The sequence below is a fragment of the Papaver somniferum genome, chromosome 2, assembly GCF_003573695.1.
Source record: "Papaver somniferum cultivar HN1 chromosome 2, ASM357369v1, whole genome shotgun sequence".
NCBI lineage: Eukaryota > Viridiplantae > Streptophyta > Magnoliopsida > Ranunculales > Papaveraceae > Papaver > Papaver somniferum.
The window spans coordinates 31362355-31382078 of NC_039359.1; the positions used below are offsets into that span (position 1 = coordinate 31362355).

The 19724-nt window shown below is 34.4% G+C and overlaps 1 long non-coding RNA gene across 1 annotated transcript; it reads right to left on the bottom strand.

The window, feature by feature from the left end:
* Positions 1 to 6082: 6082 nt before the first annotated feature.
* LOC113353102 lies at positions 6083 to 8001 on the bottom strand. The gene is made up of 2 exons (XR_003361079.1): positions 7930 to 8001; positions 6083 to 6759 (listed from the first exon to the last, which is right to left on the bottom strand). It is a non-coding gene; the product is annotated as an uncharacterized LOC113353102 (long non-coding RNA).
* Between the last annotated feature and the right edge of the window lie 11723 nt (positions 8002 to 19724).

A 19724-nucleotide genomic window follows, 5' to 3' on the forward strand; every position in this document is an offset into this window, starting at 1 on the left:
TATCCTAGAAGACAATATAAAGCTCGACCTTCTAAGAACATAGCCATATTGATTGAAGTACTTTTGGAAATGTAATATCTTAGAATAAAGCTTTAGTTGTGGGTATCGATAGAAGTCTGCCCAATATCAAGTTATTAAGTAAAAATAAAGCCTATATAACTTGGAGCATTATTAGGGTCGATGTTCTAAATGTTTCTAAGAAATAGGAAGATAGGATTTCAAGACCGAAGACTTAAAAATACTATTATTGTATTGATTCCGAAAAAGTACATAGTTGAGTGATAGACACATTTTTGTGTCTAATTTGTCCTCAATGTTCGTATTGTTGGAACTCTATTTTTGTACTAATATTGTGTTTTTATGTATTTTTAGGAAATAAACATTTTTGGAAAATTCGGTCGAAAAGTTGATTTTGGCACCCGGAGGACAAGTGTTATTCGGACTCTCGCTTTTGGATAAGGGTAACCTAATTGCTAAGGGGCACCCCCAGGTCATCCCAAGGCAGCTGCTATTCGCACCCCTACTCTGGATAGGGGGATACCAGTTTCTTCCCCATTTGAAACGATTTTGGCGGGAAATTTCTAAACAGTTCTGGCAGAATTTCGATCGTCAAAATGAAAGGGTTATGGGTCGATTCAATGGCTGAAATTTGGTATAGAGATGTGATATAGGTTAAGGAACATAGTATGGGTGACATGATCGATCAAATTTGGCTGGAAATTTCGGTATGATTCACATACCCAAAACAGAGCACGTGGACTGTAACACGAGAAAAATTGAAGTTCTTGTGTGCATGGGGGAGTTCTACTGGCGTTGGAAGAGTGTTGAGGCGTGAATAAGTCGATTGGAGCGTGCTGGACCAGAGAAAACGCGTGAAAAGCTAAAACATGAAAGAAAATATCCGAAAATATTTTCTTTCACTGCCGAGGATTTGTGGAGTTATGGAGGAGATTCGATGCATGCTTCGGGTTTAAATAGAGTCCTTGGAGGTCAGAGAAAGGTTGTCGAGAGTCTGGGGGGATGAGGAGAGCCAGAGAAGAAGAAATTCGAGTTTTCCCAAACTCGGTTTCTGCTGCTGCTGCTGCTGATGAACATGAAGAACGCGAAGAACGGACCTGCAACAGCAGTCGTTTTTCTACAGTAGTAAGGACTAACACCTGTGGGTCGTAATCAGGCAGTATTATTTTCCATAGCGTTTGCGAAAGGGCTTCAGCAGTCTTATTTTGTCACTGAGGGTCGTAGTTCTCTGGTTTTATTGTATTTCTCATATTCTCATCATTTGTAAACCATTATTGAGCCATAATAAATTATTTTGAGAGCATTTTTACTATGATGAGTTAAACCCCAACACTGGGACGACGGAGGAGGCCGAGCTTCATACATGGGTAATTTTATTAATTCTTTTTAAGACTTTTGCATTAAAAATTAATTGAAATATGATTTGATTAAATTGGGTGTTATTTGATTAGATGGGTCATGCTTAGCTTAGGTGATTTGATGTTCCATGCTTAACATTTACAATCAATGTTTTGAGAATCTACTTTGGCAAAATAAGAGTCCATATATGTTTTGAGCGATTATTGTTGAGAATAAATCATTGAGCCCTATGTTATGAAGATTGGCCGAATCATTAGTCCCAGTACCTCTCACCATTGTTAATATTTTTGTATATATATTTTTATTAAATTTAAAAATTCCATTTCCTTCACAAGTCTGAAACGAATCCTAATTACTACATCCCACGAAAAATATTTAATCGTTGAGGAGATAAAGGGTTTAAGACCCATCAGTTTAGCGAAAGGTGTGTACAAAATTCTTTAAAAGTATTCGCAGAGAGGTTTAAGCTTTCTCTTCTTTATGTTATCTCGAAACATCAGTCAGCGTGTATAAAAAAATACATATTATTGACGGAGTTTTAATTTCAACTCAATTGATTGATTCAAGATTGTATAACGAGATCCCTGGATTGTTGTTTAAGTTAGATTTTAAAAATGCTTTTGACCATGTTAATTGGAAATTTCTGGAAAAAGCGCTTCAAAAGATGGAGTATGAAATTAAATGGAGAAGATGGATACAATATTGTGTGGAGCATGTAAGGTTTTCTATTCTAATCAACGGTAGTTTTGAAGGTTATTTCAAAAGAAAAAAAGGAATTCGACACAAGGCGACTCATTGTCTCTATTTTATTTTTGTTGTTGGCGAAGCTTTTACTGCATTGATGACTATAACTTATTATGATGGCTATTTCAGTGGTTTCCAGGTATCTTCTACAAGCATTTTGGTTAGTCATCTGCAATTGGCAGATGGCACTTTGATATTTCTTGATGCTAATATGGAACATATAAAGTTTTTGAGGATTCTTCTATTGTGTTTTGAGCTTTTAACTGGATTGCGTATTAATTTTTCAAAAAGTCATATATATAGTGTTGATTTTTCCGATTTATGGTATGTCATTGCTTGAAATGCCTAAATCTATTGAAGTTAAGTTACAAAGGTTAATGAAGAACTTTATTTTTTGTGGAATGGTAATAAAGGTAACAAGAAACTACGATGTGTAAAACGGGACTATGTCTGTAAGAAAAAGATTTATGGGAGCTTTGGTGTTGAGAAGTTGAAAATAATAAATGAAGTTCTTTTAACCAAATGGTTATGGAGATATGATACTGAATCTGATGTCTTGTGAAAAAGGAATATTAGGGAGAAGCATGATTCTTTTGAAGTGGAGTGGATGTCGAAACAACCCAAGAATGCTTATGGTACCATAATATGGAGGGGCATCATGCAGATGAAGGATTTCTTTGTTAGTAGTATGAAATTGAAGGTCAACGATGGTGAACAAATGAGATTCTGGGAAGATGTGTTTGAATGGAATTAGTAATATGTTTTAATGATCAGGACATGTTGGTCTATAGACCCACATGATCTTATTATTTTGTTAGTAGTATAAAATAATAAGTCTTTCCCTAATGTTTACAGTGTGGCTACATCCAAGGGTATTCCTATGGCTACTATTTGCAGTAGTAATCTGATCTTACATAACCAAAATGAAAATGTGTTTGAATGGAATTTAACTTATAAAAAGAACTTTACTATGAAGTCTAGTTACGACAATGCTTTTATTGATCAGTCTACTTCGAAATATTCATACATATATTTTCAGATTCTTATGGCAGCAGATACATCCTCCCAGAATAGCTTTTTTCATTTGGTGTATCAGTCATAGGAGTTTTCCAACCATAGATCTTCGCAAATGAATTTTTTTCGCCTCCAAGTTGTTTATTCTGCGGTCCCAATGAAACCCCTTCTCAATTACTTCCCACATTGTGATTTCTTCAGGGATATTTGGCTTCGTTTTATATAAGCTATGGGTCTGCATTTTATTATCTCTGATGATGTTTTAACTGCTCTTTTGTCTTTGCAATTTCAGAATGACTTGTAACAGAAGCAGATATGGTACTTGGTGGCTGAGGTTATTCTTTGGTGCATATGGGAAGAAAGGAATACACATGTATTCACTTATAAACTGCAAATCTCAGCCAATATTATGAGATTAATGAAGTATGAACTATATCAATGGTATCTTTGCTTTAACGAGTTTGAAGAATGTGTACTTTGATCCTCCATAATTTTTTGTGAGGTTTTTTATTTTTTGGGTCACGGGTAGCATGTTACCGTGATCATATTCTTTATCCCCTCTTCTTTGTTCTCTTTATCCATCTTTGGATGGTACAATCCTTTCGTATGATCTTTTGAATAATGAATCTGTTCTTCATTGATCAAAAGAAAAATACAAATTTTGGCTCACAATGTAAATTTCTTAACAAGAGGCGAAGTATGTGCTTAGTATATGGTAGAATTTGGATCATATCATGGATTTTGAGTCACAGAAACTAATTAAGACCACCAACTATATTTCAAGTCACCGTGGTAAACTAAAATATATGCAATTAAATATTGTTGGAAATTCCTATTATATTTTTATACTTTCACCAAATTTATTGCTGGGATTTAAATAAAAATAAATTGGTTGATGAATGAGTAATGTTAGAGGTTCGGATGATAGTATTTGAGACTTTAAACAAACAGTTAAAAAATAACACCAAAATCGTATGTTCCAAAAAAAAGAAGGAAAAATGCAGTTTTAGTCCAAAATCTCACCAAAATATACTAGTTAATCCTGACCCATTCAACTAGGTACAAATTAGTCATTTTTTATTTGAAATAAAGGATGTACACGAATAATCTTCCTAATTACAATTTAATCCAAATATTTACAGTTTAGTTCAAAATAACTCATGTTGATAACAACAATTTTAAATAATATAAAAATAATTTTAAAAAGCAATTTATTTTTCGAATGGTTTTTCAAAAATTTGCAAATTTATATATTCGGAAAGTTCTTACCGAGATCTACAAAAAGAGTATCCATACGACGATATAATTTTCATTTATTTATTTTTATCAATTTACACTAGCTAGTGTACAACTAAGTAACGGCTACAAAGTCCAGAAAATCCAACATCCACACTCATATAACAGGTAATATATCCATGAGACATGACAATTGCGAACAACTATGTACACACCCAGAAAAATTCAGAAAATCCAGCATCCATACCAACAAAACATGACATATATTCATGAGACAGGACAATGGTGTACAATTTTGTACACGTCTACAAAATCCAACATCCAAACCCACAAAGTAGGCCAGATATTCATGAGACAAGACAAGGTGCACCAATTTGTACACACACAACTTGAATCGACTACCTAAGCACCAATAACATTATCCACATTGAATAAACATAACATTCAAACTCAAATGGATTTGAACCATCAACCTCCGCAAACCTTGTGATAGGTTTGGACGCTCTACCATTTTGAGCTTATGAGTCCCTAAATTTAATACACATGCAATCAACTATGTAGACATTAACAATCAACAGGTGTATAACTATTTGCACATTAATAATCAGTTTCTGTGTAACTATGTGCACATTAATAACCAACATGCGTACAACTATGTGCAGATTAACAATAAACATGTGTACAACTACGTACACCCAAAATATGATTTTGACAATCTTAATTATAATAAAAAATGAACTTAAAACAAAGCATACTAGTACAAAAATATGTACACCTCTACAGAAACCTAACAAACTTTAGCATTCATACCCACAAGACATGTTATCCATTCATCACAGAGCATACTAGTGTACAAAAATGTACACCTCTACAAAAACCTAGCAAAATCTAGCATTCATACCAACATGATATATTCATCACGGAGCATACTAGTGTACAAAACTGTACACCTCTACAAAAATATGACAAAATAGCATCCATACCAACATGATCAAGGTAGTTAATATCGTGTATCGGTATCGTATCGGTCGGGTCCTATACACCTATACAAATGATAATATCTGTTTTTATAGGTGATACATCATTAGGATTTTTTTTTAATATTTATTATTTATCAAACAAAAAAAATATATTGATATAACCATAATAGACAATAATAATTGTAGTAAACATACTTCAACCTTACAAAACAAGAGGTGGTGATTAGAACCTTATATTGTCAACAACGAAACCAAGCACTGAATGTCTGTTAGCCCATCAACATCACATTTACAGTAATTACATCCACTATAATCATATATGAATTTACCAAAATTAGTGGAGTTACTTTCTTGAACTAAAAGTTCAAGAAATCATAATCAAAAGACAAAATAAATTAGTGATATATCAGTGTACAAGTGAAACCTATATATCGGTCCGTACATGATAATACACGCGTTTTTATCGTTTCTCCTTCATATCGCCGATATTTTAAATATCGTAAAGATTTTTTCCGATATCCTATAAAAACCTTTAATATCGGCCTATACAACCGATATTGACTACCTTGAACATGATATATTCATCACAGATTATTTCAGTGTACAAACATGTACACATCTACACAAAATTAAAATAGCAAAATCTACATCCATACCCACAAAACAGGCCATGCATTCATCACAAAGCATACAAACATACAAGTATATACACATCTATAATAAAAAAGGTATTTACTCAAACAAAAAAACCCATGCATTCATCACATAGAATTTCAGTATACAAATATGTACACATCTTCCAAAATAGAGCTGAATGCTCATCATGATTCAATAAGCATACACAACCTTCTTAGGCATTGTTGATACCCTACATTATTACAAAAAACTTATATAAAAAATATATACAATGTACATTAAAAGTGCACATTCTATATAAACTGCAACATATAACTAGTGTACAAATATGTACACCTCTACAGAAACCTAATGAATTCTAGCATCCATACCCACTTGTCAGACCATCCATTCATCACACAACATACTAGTGAGCAAACATGTACACCTCTACAAAAACCTAAAAGAATATAACTCCATACCCACATGACAGGGCATTTATTCGTCACAGAGTATTTCGGTGTACAAACATTTACACATCCGCAGAAAAATAACAAAATCTACATCCATACCCGCAAAACATGTCATTCATTCATCACAGAGCATACTAGTGTACAAGTATGTAAAAATCTACAGAAAAATGACAAAATAGAGCACTGATTCAAACAAAACAACCCATGCATTCATCACAGAGAATTTCATTGTACAAAAATGTACACATCTACGGAATAGGGTCGAATGATCACCATGATTCAAGATAGAATACACAACCTTCTCAGACATGGTTGATACCCTGCATATTACAAAATACATACTTTAAAAACACACATATGAAGAGATCAAATATCTAAATCATATATAAAAGATTTCAAAAAATAATTATTCTTAGGATCAACCAACACACTTATGGTAAAGCAATTACTAATAAAAAAGCTCCGAGTCGTATCTAAAAAAATATCAAAATCGAATCAACTAACAAAGAGATTTAAAAGGAAAAGATCTAAATCACATTTAAATATATCAGAAAGTAATTTTCCGAATAACCTTAAAATCACCATAAACCGAAACATATATATTGTATAAGAAAGTTACACATTCTATATAATCAAAAAATAAAAGAAATCAATACTCTATCAATTAATAACCATGAAAAACTTTCACCGTTTTAGTAAAAAACATAGATGAAGAAATCAAAAATCAAGGACTAAAGATCGAAAGGATTTCATACACATCAAAAAAAAAATCAAAATAAAAAACAGAAAAATAAATCAAATAACGAATAACAAAATCAAAATAAAAAACAGAAAAGATCGCACAAAAGATGAAACACCAAATCCATTTCATATCAAAAGATAATTGATCAAAAACTAACCGTGATCAAAATCTGATAAAGAAACAACTTAATCCAACAAAATCGCCTCTCTCTCTCTCATAATTTAAAATCTGAGATCTATATATATAAAAAAAAATCGTTCATATACGTAACTCTGAAAGGAAGGATAATATTGGTACTGTACAAATTTTGAATCGGTATAATTTAGAGTGGACTAACCTTGAATCAACTAACAAAGAAATTTAAAAGGAAAAGATCTGAATCACATTTAAATATATCAGAAATTAATTTTTCGAATAACCTTAAAATCACCATAAACCGAAACATATATATTGTATAAGAAAGTTACACATTCTATATAATCAAAAAATAAAAGAAATCAATACTCTATCAATTAATAACCATGAAAAACTTTCACCGTTTTAGTAAAACACATAGATGAAGAAATCAAAAATCAAAAATCAAGGACTAAAGATCGAAAGGATTTCATACACATCAAAAACAAAATCAAAAACAGAAAAATAAATCAAATAACGAATAACAAAATCAAAATAAAAAACAGAAAAGATCGCACAAAAGATGAAACACCAAATCCATTTCATATCAAAAGATAATTGATCAAAAACTAACCGTGATCAAAATCTGATAAAGAAACAACTTAATCCAACAAAATCGCCTCCCTCCCTCCCTCTCTCATAATTTAAAATCTGAGATCTAAATATAAAAAAAAAATCGTTCATATATGTAACTCTGAAAGGAAGGATAATATTGGTATTGTACAAATTTTGAATCGGTCTAATTTAGAGTGGACTAACCGGTCCAAATTTTGGACCAAATTGTCTAACCAGGGGATTTTTGGATTGGCGAATACTAGGCTTGAGAGGGGTGGACTAGAACGTCTAAAGCCCAACATAAATAAGATTAAATATTAATTCCTACCAAAAGAAAAAATGAATAAAGAGTTAGACCTGTAAGAAGAACGGTTGTTTAGTGTCTTTTTTTTCATGGTACATTTGGAATTTTTGATAGTGATAATTTTTATTTTATATTAACGAAGGACTACTTTGTTCGGCGAGTCATTTTTTAATATAGAATGACAATTATCACTAGACTAAATTGTCAATGTTATTAATGGGGTGTCGGATTCCACATGAGGATACCAAACTCTATATAGGATAAACAAAAACTGATTTGTCCTATATAAGATTTGGCACCCTCTAGCGTCCTATATGAGATTTGACACCCTCTAACGGAATCCGATATCCCTATTAGCAATATTGCTACATTGTAGTCGCTTGATACCTTCGTTCTTTAGTAGTCTAGTCTAGTTTGAATGTTATAATGCACTGGGTAATAAATATGAAAACATCAGGGTTAGTCGTTGTTGATGTGTATCTATATGGGTTATTTGAGTGTACAAAAAAGTCAAATTGAATTGATGAAAGCTGAACGAATTTGGTACTACTAAAAAGAAAGATGCACGAGACCTGCATCAATCACCCATATATGTAGGTTTACTGTTTTACTGTTTTCATGATCGACAATGAAGGTTTATTTACTTTTTTACCTATAATATTCAGCTGCAAACCTACATAACATGGACTGCTCTCAAATAAAGAGGCACGAGCAGAGAAAAGACTCGTCGTCAGTCTACACAGACACAACCCATAAACAAAGGAAAAGGAATAGTAATCAGATGTTGATTTTATTTATAGATATGGGAGAGATAGCTACACGTATGTCAACTACTATGGTACTCACAACCAATGGAAGGAACGACCACCTATGAAACTGATGCTTCTGCTACACTTGTGTATTACCCACTTACAGTTAAAGATAGACAACATCCGAAAATGCTAGCCATTCCCCACTCCCTTCTCCCACCCCCTTCCCCTGCCATTCCCCACCCCCTTCCCCTATTAGGTGTCAATCAGACAGTGGTGTGATGCCATATAAAAGATCCCTTTTAACTCCATTCCAAGAAATCACGGACTAAAATGCTGCCATCTAACGGGGGAAGGGGAAGGGGTAGGGGAGAGTAGTGGGGAAGTGTAACAGCTTCCGACAACATCAGTTAATGCAGCCGAGGGAATCACTGAGAATCCGAAGGTCTGTTTGACTATCTATCTATAACTACTAAGAAGACTAGGAGGCAAGAAAAAAGGCGCTCCATAAGAACCACTACCTGGCTTTAAGTCCCACAGGAGCCTATTAGTAGGCAAAGAGGTACACGGTAAAAACGTGATTCAACTCTAGGATTAATGATTATGATGATGAAGTCTCTTAAGGTGCCAGTGTCCTCGGAGCATCCACAATGGTGCGATCAAGATCAAAGATCAAAGACCAAAAACCACGATCAAATTTGAGTTTAGTCCGTAGTATGACGCTACATAGCGAGTATATTTAATCGAGCGGACGTATAATCAACGTCTGATAGTGGAGCGTTGATATAATACACGCCCAGTTGGGACGGAGATATAGTTAACGCCGGATATGGGGCGTTGATATAGTAAACGCTGGATGTGGGGCATTGGTATAATCTACGCCTGTACACGGGACGGTGGTATAATGCACGCCCGATGGGGCTTTTATATAGTTTCTGCCGGTACAAGGCGTACATATAATCTCCGCACCCCTTAACACACGTAACCAACACGTGTGGACGGGCGAACATTATACCTCCACCTCCACGTAAACCCCTTTACGTGTTACACGTTTACCCTAATCTTTTCTTCTCGGTCTTCTTCTTTTCTAGCTCTTTGTTTCTACCTCCATCAAAACAGCTCCTCTATCTTTCACTCTCATTCTCAAACGCAGTAACGAGTAGGAAAGGAAGAAAAAAAAAGAAAATAGCAACGAGATAGATTCCATGAGAGGTAATATAGTTTTCTTAATCTCTTCAGTTTATCTATATTTTTGTATAATTTATTTAGGGTTTTAGTTTGTTAAAATTAGGTTTTAATTTATGTATGGTTTTAGTTTGTTAAAATTAGGTTTTAGAAAATTGGGTATTGACAAATAATTATGAATATGATATTGTATGTGAACAGATTTGAGTACGTATGTTGTATGTAGATTTGATTAAATATAAAATTGGGTTTTAAAATGAGCTAAATTTATGTGTTTTTTCATAAATTTGGATTAATATGTGTTTTTACATTTCTTGTGGTTATGTGACAAATTGTGGTTATGTGAATTTTGTATGTTACATATGTATAATAGCTAATTTATATGTATGTAAATGGGGTTAAAAGTAATTGATTTTGTAGTGATTTTTATGGAATGTTGAAGTGATTAAGTTGAGTTGTTATGAGATATATTTTTTTGGCTTCTAATATGTTCTACATGCATAGGTGACGATTTAATTTGTGTTTGTGGAATTATAGAATTTGGAATTAATATAGTTTGTGTTAAGGATTTATAGTATTTGGAGTATAAGTGGAATTATAGAATTTGGAATTAATATAGTTTGTGTTAAGGATTTATAGTATTTGGAATATAAATGGTGATGGACTTATAAAAATATGGAATAATGAGGGTTGGTGTTTTAAAATTGAGATTGCATCTATCTTATGTGTGCACAGATGCTGAACAGACTCACAACGCGGTTCAAAGGTCGCATGAAGACGAACAAGAAACAAAAATCTTTAGCCGAAGAGGATTAAACATAATCTCTTGGATATAAATTAAAGACCTGATCACCCAATATACGAATGACAACACCCCTCTTCTGCTTCAGATAGTAATGGAAAATTATGAGAAAACCGCTCATTATTGCTCTTCTGTTTCTTCTTCTTCTTCGTCTTCTAATAGTAGTTTTTATTCCTCTGATGATGATGCAATAACAATTATGAAAAAACATGGCCGTTAGTTTGGGATTCCTTGTTACAAATTCAAAATGGCCTCAAACTCGTATCAAAATACTCAGAAATCGTGATGCGGGAGCTGAACTTCTACGGAACGACTATTTTTCTCCGTACCCAAACCAACCACCCAATGTTTTTCGCTGAAGATTCAGAATGCGTCGACAATTGTTTAACCGAATAGTGGAAGGTGTTACCAATGCAGACAGATATTTTGTTCAAAAGGACGATGCTTGTGGAGTTGTAGGATTAAACCCTCATCAAAAAGTAACAGCAGCAGTAAGAATGTTAGCTTACGGATGTGCGGCAGATGCAATAGACGAGTACTTACGTATAGGAGAAACCACTGTGTTGGAAGCTACTCGGAGGTTCTGTAAGACGATTGTCAACGTGTATGGGAAAGAATATTTGCGTGAACCAACTGCTGGTGATGTTGAACTGTTGCTCAAGCAAAACAAAGACCGTGGATTTCCAGGGATACCAGGTAGTCTAGATTGCATTCATTGGAAATGGGATAAATGTCCGTCGGCAGAGTCAGGGGCTTACACCGCATATAAAGGGAGCGAAAGTATCGTGTTGGAGGCGGTGGTGTCATATGATCTATGGTTTTGGCATGCATTTTTTGGTATGCCCGGATCTAACAACGATATTAATGTTATGAACCGTTCATATGTTTTTCGAAGTCTTGTAACAGGAAAAGCACCACTAGTGAGCTACGAGGTAAACAGACATTCATATGATATGTCGTATTATCTAGGTGATGGCATATACCCAGAGATACCTACTATTATTATGGCCATTAAACATCCGGTAGGTAGGAAAAAGGAAATCTTTTCATCGATGCAAGAGGGTGCAAGAAAAGATGTAGAACGGGGATTTGGTGTACTCCAACAACAGTTTGGAATCATCAAACAACCTGCAAGAATGTGGAATCCAGATGTGCTTGCCTATATCATGAAAACCTGTATTATCTTACATAATATGATAGTCGGGGATGAGCGTCTACCCGGAGACTGGCCACATGTTTATGAACAACGTAGCAACCCGACACCGGTTAATATATTAAGAGGCAATAGTGAGGAGTTTTCCCAAATTAGAGCTGAGCAGCGCCGACGTGCAATGCGTAACAAAGAAGCGCATATTCGCTTGCGTGATGACTTAATCGAACATATATGGTCAGAATATGGAAATTAAAAATTTGGACACTGATTGTCATTGTATGGGTTGTTTTTTTATGAAAGCTTATGATTGTCATTCTCTTTGTATTTTAACTTTGGATAGTAATAAAATATATTTCAAATCCTATGCCTAGAGCTATATTTAAACTAAACATATATGTAACTTATTTTTGTTTAAATTTGCAGCAAATTACAGCTCGGTTGGAATATTGCCACGAGACAGGAAATGATTTTGAGCATGAAGAATGCTATGAAATCTTCAAATCAAATCTTGCGCACTATAATCCCGACGAATGATTAAATTAGAATGTTGTAACTTTCCTATAATTATTGTTCGAAAGATGTTGATCAATACTTGGTCAATATTTTTGGACGAATTGTTTTATTTAAATGTATTATCTCTTTTTTATGTAATCATCATCAAGTTTTAATTACGGTTAGTTGTTTCAAAAACGTTTAAATTTAATTCAATTCAACAGAAATAAACTTAAAATCCAAAAATTACATAATAATACGGCTAATTGTAATAATAAGAATATTAAAAGATAGTTATACTACTAAAACTATTAATCACTAATAGGAGAGATAATAAAGTTTTCAACTATTCCGCCTTTGAGTTAGGATTGGTTTCTTCTATTCCGAACTATGTCCGCCCTACGAAGTTCGAAGTACTCCTTTTGTACATGATCCAATTTTTGAAGATCCATCATAATGATGCGAAATTCTTCGTCTTCAATTTCCTTGGATTTTTTTGCCGGCTTGTTTTGCTGCAAACTCTGATGCTCTTTGTTCCATCTTGAATCTTGATTGTGCTTGGTAATGAGTATTGAAATTTTTTTGTTCTTTAATAATTATTCCCATCAATTCCTCTTGGACAGTGGATTTATCTCTCCCAGTTTTCTTCAATCGTTTTGCTGCTTTTTCCCCCATCTTACGGAGATATGTGTTCTCTATGTCTCCCCTATCTGTGTCGTTACCGGACTCGGCTTGAGTTGTTGTTTGTTGTCCTCATCTTCCTCGTTATTCTCACAACTGTCCAAATCGTGCGTCATATCGAATACAAAAGTCGATCGCCGATTATATTTTATATTTTCTAAGACAATTGGGTAGCACTCTTCGTGCTTAAATTTTTTTCATTATTGCATTCCTTGAACCGCATGTTTACTTCTTCAAGTTGTTAATGTTTTTAAACAGTTAAGTTCATGGGTGTGTAAATATTAGAAAATAATTGTTCAAAAAATAAAGAATACTTACCTTCTTTTGAGGACCCCATCCAGTATGATATTCACCATCCACTTCCGCCTATTTCGCCGAAAACAACGCCACATCTTTACTTATTCCCTGATATCGTTTTTCCAGGAACTCCAAGACCGCTCTGGTTTATTAGGTAAGTGAAGTTCAATATCATCCTTGATACGAGTCCACAACGCCGCCTCTGATTGATCAGTTCCAACACCAGGATCTTGAGATATTGATAAATGAATTTTACACATCGTTACATCTTCGATTGTCGTAAAATTTGGACCTCGTGCTATTCGTGGTGCCATTGTAAACGATTCAGTGAAAATTTCCTAATAAATGATTTGAAAGACGAAATAATACTTCTTCTGCTGCTGCTGATAGATAGTATGAATGAGTAATGTTTGGGGAAATATTAGAGGAATTCAAGTGTATATATAGGTGTATGAAAGAAACCTAATTTCCGACGTTCGAAAATATCTTTCAAACTTTCCAACGTTCGAAAATGTCCAACGTTCCGTTTTCTCCAACGTTCGAAAATTACCAACGGTATAAACATTTTTGTCGACTATTTTCATCCGTTCAAACATGGTAACATACGGAGTATAAGGTATAATGTCCGCTCGGTGTGGGGCGTGAGCTTTATGCACGCCTGAGTGGGGCGGCCATAAAATGCACGCCTGAATGGGGCGAAGATTATACTCACTCCTGTCATCAGGCGGACATTATACTCACGCCTGATGTGGCGTACATTATAGCTTCGCCTCAGTGGGGCGTACGTTATATAAACGCCTGACCATGGGACGAGAAGTATACAACCGCTTCATCTGAAGCGTGCATTATATAAACGCCTGTTAACGGGCGAAGTTTATAACTTCGCTCGACCAAATTTGGTTTTGGTCTGTAGTCCAGACCAAATATAGTCTGAAATTTGAGTATAGTCTGGTTTTTGATCTTTACTTTGTTCGACTGCGTCACGTATCTGGACCAAAAATTTGGGTTTAGTCGTCCATTGCAGTTGCTCTCAGTGAGTCCAAGACAAAGGCAGTCGGGCTAGAGTAGATAGACCGTCAAGCTTGGAAGAATTGAAGCTAATTCTAGTAGTAACAAATTTATTACCCACTCAGGAGTCAGGTGCAGCAGACAGAGCAAGGTTTAAATCGCACCAGAAAATTTACACCACCAAAGCCGCATACCTGACCCAACATGCTTTTAAAACTGTTGTTCCAAATACTGTATGCCCAAGCTATACAATCGTTGGTCAAGCACATAACTTAACCATACGATTTGTTTTCACAAAATTGGTTAAAAAGACCAAAATAAACAATTCCTGGGTGAAAAGACATCTAGATTTTGATACTGTTTAAATGGAAAAAAATGTTAAAATAGCCGGGATGTAAACAGTTTCATCCTACCCATTTTCAAATACTTTTTCTTATTTTTAATTTACATCAGGATGGATCCCGTTTCATCCTCGCTATTTTTTAAGTTTAAGCCAGGATGAATCCAGTTTCATCCTTGCTATTTTTTTTTGTCAATTTCACCCATAATAATTTTTACTCGTCCATTAGAACCATGTTTTAAAAATATTTGGATAAATGACCCATTTTCCGATTTGTTTTCCAAGCATTGCTCCTGTCCGGGATGTGTATAGCTTCATTTCAGCTGTTAAACCAGTTTGAATCCCTATGCATTTTAAGTTGTGTATGCTGTCGGAATTCTACTATTTCTGAGTAGGGTTACGGCTTACCTCTCTCTGTCTTTAGGAAACCCAACGCCTTCCAGTTCTTTAGAAAAGTTCCCCGTCCATAACCAAGAAAATAAAGATGGCACTGCGATGGCCATCGCAAGACATATAAAAAATACAAGAGAGTGAGAATGGCTTGCAGCAACATCAAGTCATCCAATTTTGACAATGTTAGAGCCCCTGACTGTTACATATACTGAAGAACGTAGAAACAGCAGTACAACACCTAACAGAAACATTTTGCTCCCTCTAAAACCATAAAGCATAGACACAAATCTATATGGACATGATGAGATGGGTAAAAGCAGCAAAATTACCTCGTTTAATTGGGGGCCCCTAAAAACAATTAGGAGCCTCACACGACAAGACAAAAAAATTTATGAAATAACAATTTGTGGTTAACCCTTATCCCAATATTTTTCAAATGTTCAAACTACCCCTAAATAATTAGTGTTAATTAAGTTGTTAAGTTAAGCTAATTAGTTTGTTTAAATTAAAATCAGATTTAGGAGTTAAAATTTGGGTTGGGGGGGGGGGGGGGGGGGGGGTTTTTTTTTTTTTTTTTTTTTTTTTTTTTTTTTTTTTTTGTTTTTTTTTTTTTTTTTTTTTTTTTTTTTTTTTTTTTTTTTTTTTTTTTTTTTTTTTTTTTTTTTTTGTTTTTTTTTTTTTTTGTTTTTTTTTTTTTTTTTTTTTTTTTTTTTTTTTTTTTTTTTTTTTTTTTTTTTCTTTTTTTTTTTTTTTTTTTTTTTTTTTTTTTTTTTTTTTGTTTTTTGTTTTTTTTTTTTTTTTTTTTTTTTTTTCTTTTTTTTTTTTTTTTTTTTTGCTTTTTTTTTTTTTGTTTTTTTTTTTTCTTTCCTTCTTTTTTTTTTTTTTTTTTTCTCCTGCTCTTCCTTTTTTTTTTCTTTTTTTTTGGTGCAAATGAAGATCCCATTGCTCCAAATGAAGGAACGAATCCTCAAAATGAGGAACCCGAAGCTCAAAACAATCAGGTAAACATCTTATACTCTTCGATTTGTCTGTTTGTTTCTCCAAGTGGTCGAATCATCCACACTATGGAACAACTCAGTGTAAGGGTCGTCATAGTCGGGGGGGGGGGGGGGGGGGGGGGGGGGGGGAGTGTATACCCAAACGACTCTCTAGTGTCGTCACTTTATTGGCACTACTAATAACGACTCAAACCTGCAACTTTTCCAGGTTATGAAAAATCGTTAGGTTGGTATGATAAACATTGACGACTCAAACCTGCAACTTTTCCAGATTATGAAAAATCGTTAGGGTGGTCTGATAAACATTGACGACTCTAACTAGCTAGCTAGGTCACTTAGCGTCGTTACTTTGTTTTGTTTATACCAAGACGACTCTAAAACCAAAAACTCTATGTAAATGTAACTCTTAGGGTCATCATTTGTGTAATCATATTCAATAACGACACTAACCAACCATTTAATAGATAGCTTAGAGTCGTCGTTCCCGACATCTATAACAATAACGACTATGAAGGAGTCGTTCTGCTATATATATTGTTGACGACCCTTAAGCTGCCACAGTATAAAATCTTATCCGCTTCAGAGTCCTTATTCATTCTAGCCAACATTTAAACAAAGAACTTCTAAACAACGTTCTAAAATCTTAGGAAAGCAAAATAATTTCAACAAACCATCCAAACCAAACCCCAAGTATCTAATGGACAAAATAGTTGCATCTATGAAAAGTTAAGAAACATAAGTTCAAGTCAAAAGTAACATAAAACATAAGTTCATTTCGACAACAACCCCTAGTACCTCCCTGATCGGCTAACTTTCCATCTTCTATCAGGACCCTGAGTTGCACAGCCCCCTGGGGAACCATCATCTTCTCTACTTCCTTGTTCATCAAGAGGATGATGGATATCTTGTCCTTGTTCAACACGTTCTTCTCCTAGTTGGCTACGTGTTTTCTTGGTCCTCTTACCTTCCTTAGCCAGCTCAGCAAGCATTTTCTTTGCGTTGGGATTTTCAACGTGTCTGCAGTAATCAGCGTACCGACGTTGTTTGTCAGGATCAAACACTTCCCCTTTGTCGGCCGAGCAACACAGTGCATTTGCAAAAAGATTCATTCGTTCCCTCTATTTGCATTCAAATACAAATTTACATTAAAAAACTTATATTTGTATGTAGATGACGATGACAATTACAATTACAAAAATAAATACTCACCACAAGCTTAAGAATGGTAGAATCATCCTCTTCATCCTCCTTATCACCAGCATCATTACCATCATCATCATCATCCTTATCACCACTACCACCACCATTTCCATCCTCCTCCTCATCATCATCATTGCGTCCATCCTCCTCCTCCTCAATCTCAAAATCCTCCCTACCACCACCACCATCACCTCGACCAGAACCACTATTACCAGCATCATCATCACAAACGACCCTTCAACATAAATAACGACTCCAAATTAGATCATGACGATTCTCAAATACATAACGACGACTCTACTTCTTTTAGATAACGACCCTTCTAATTATTTTTATTTATAATACAGAGTCATTAGGTTCTAAAAATGGGTCGTCATAAGGAATCGTTAATGGGTTATATATTAAAACTAACGACCCTTTCATTATTTTGGACAGAGAGGTAGTTTTGTATAATATAGAGTCGTTTGAAAATAAAATAGGTCGTCAGCATGAATCATCATCGGGGTACTTAAAACATCCTACTCTCTAACCTAGGGTCGTTATCTCCCTCAGCATAAACATTAACTATTTTTCATAATATCAACATGCAGATTAAAAATTGTTAACGAATAAGGACTTAAATTATGACGACCCTAGAACTGAAACTGCAATTTTGCAGTTGATTTCATAATATCAAAATGCAGATGAAAAATCGTTAAGGAACAAGGACTTCGACTATAACGACCCTAAAACTGAAACTGCAATTTTGCAGTTGAAAACCTATTTTTTCAATCAGAAAATCAAATCAAACGCAAACCCAAGTTAGATTAGTGGGTTATAGTACACATACCTTTTGATTGGAGCCATACATTTCTCCGCTTCCGCCTTAGTACGTGCCATAGTTGTAGTAAACGCTAATCGTGCCATGTTTTAAAAAGTAAAAATAGAAATTGGATCATTAATGGCGGAGGAGGGAGCAGAGAAAGGAATAGGGGAGGAGAAGATGAGTTTTTTGTTTAGATAGGAAATGAAACAGGGAACCTTGGGTTAAGGGCTGATAGGATTTTTAAGTTAGTTATTAGGAAAGGGTATAATAGTATTTTCGCCACCTTTTGAAACCCCCTTATAACTTTTGGTGTGGGAAACATATTGGTCAGAGTCCCTAATTATTTTTAGGGCCCCCAATTAAACGAGGCAAAAATAGTCAAGAGACTGCAAGATTATACAGTATCCTTGGAATCTGATGAAACATGCCAGAAAAATAACATGGTAAGCTACTAAGCTATTTGGGTGTAACCTCTGGTATTGTGTGAGAAACAGCTATAATCTTCGCCAGGGCCGGCCTGAAGTACAGATGCCCCGAAGTTACGGTACGAAATGATGCCCCTATACTAGCTATGTACAAAGAAAAAAAAACGTATATTGTTGGAACATTTTCTTAACATCGTAAATCAGTTAATGGATTCAATTAAATCATCATTATAAGCATAATAAAAAGAGAAATGAATTCAGAAGAAAAATAAAATTTACCGAGCAAAGTCTCCGATAATGGGCTTATAATCAAGTAATTCACCTGTTTCTCTCCCAATGGCTATCATGGTATTAACATAACTGTTATCCAAATCTTCAACTATAGATGCCCTAGGTTTAATCGAGTATTTATTTAAAGACCATCAAAAGATTTTACAAACTCACCGTTCTTTTTCTTCTTTTTCCTCCTTTGAGATTCCAAATTTTGCTTTCTTTTAAGATCCCGAGGCATACTTACAAATCATTATATACAATTAATATAGTTTATTAAAATCTAATTAAAATGACAATTGCAAGGTAATTGATGCCCTAAAATATCAATTAATGATTAATTTATTCCTTAAATTAAATTAAAAAAAAAGTTAATAGAGATAAGTATTAGTGATTAATAATAATTAGTTAAAAGAAATCGATCAAAAAAGAATGAATACATTGCCTGGAATAAGAGTACCCTGATTTCTATCAGAAGAGTGTTTCTGGACAGACCGAGCGGTGAACTATGCAAAAACCGAATTTGCTTTCTACTTCACAAATTTTTTTGGTAGGTCTAAATGAGCCCGCGGATGACAGTAGAGGTCCCGTTTTTGGTTTGGTTTAGTGTCTCGCGGTTTTTTTGGTAGTTCGTCAAAAAAAACATTGTTCTATTATATTGGCTTTTCGCCCTTTTGGTCTTTAGTAGAAGACGCAAACAAAAAGGTTGAAG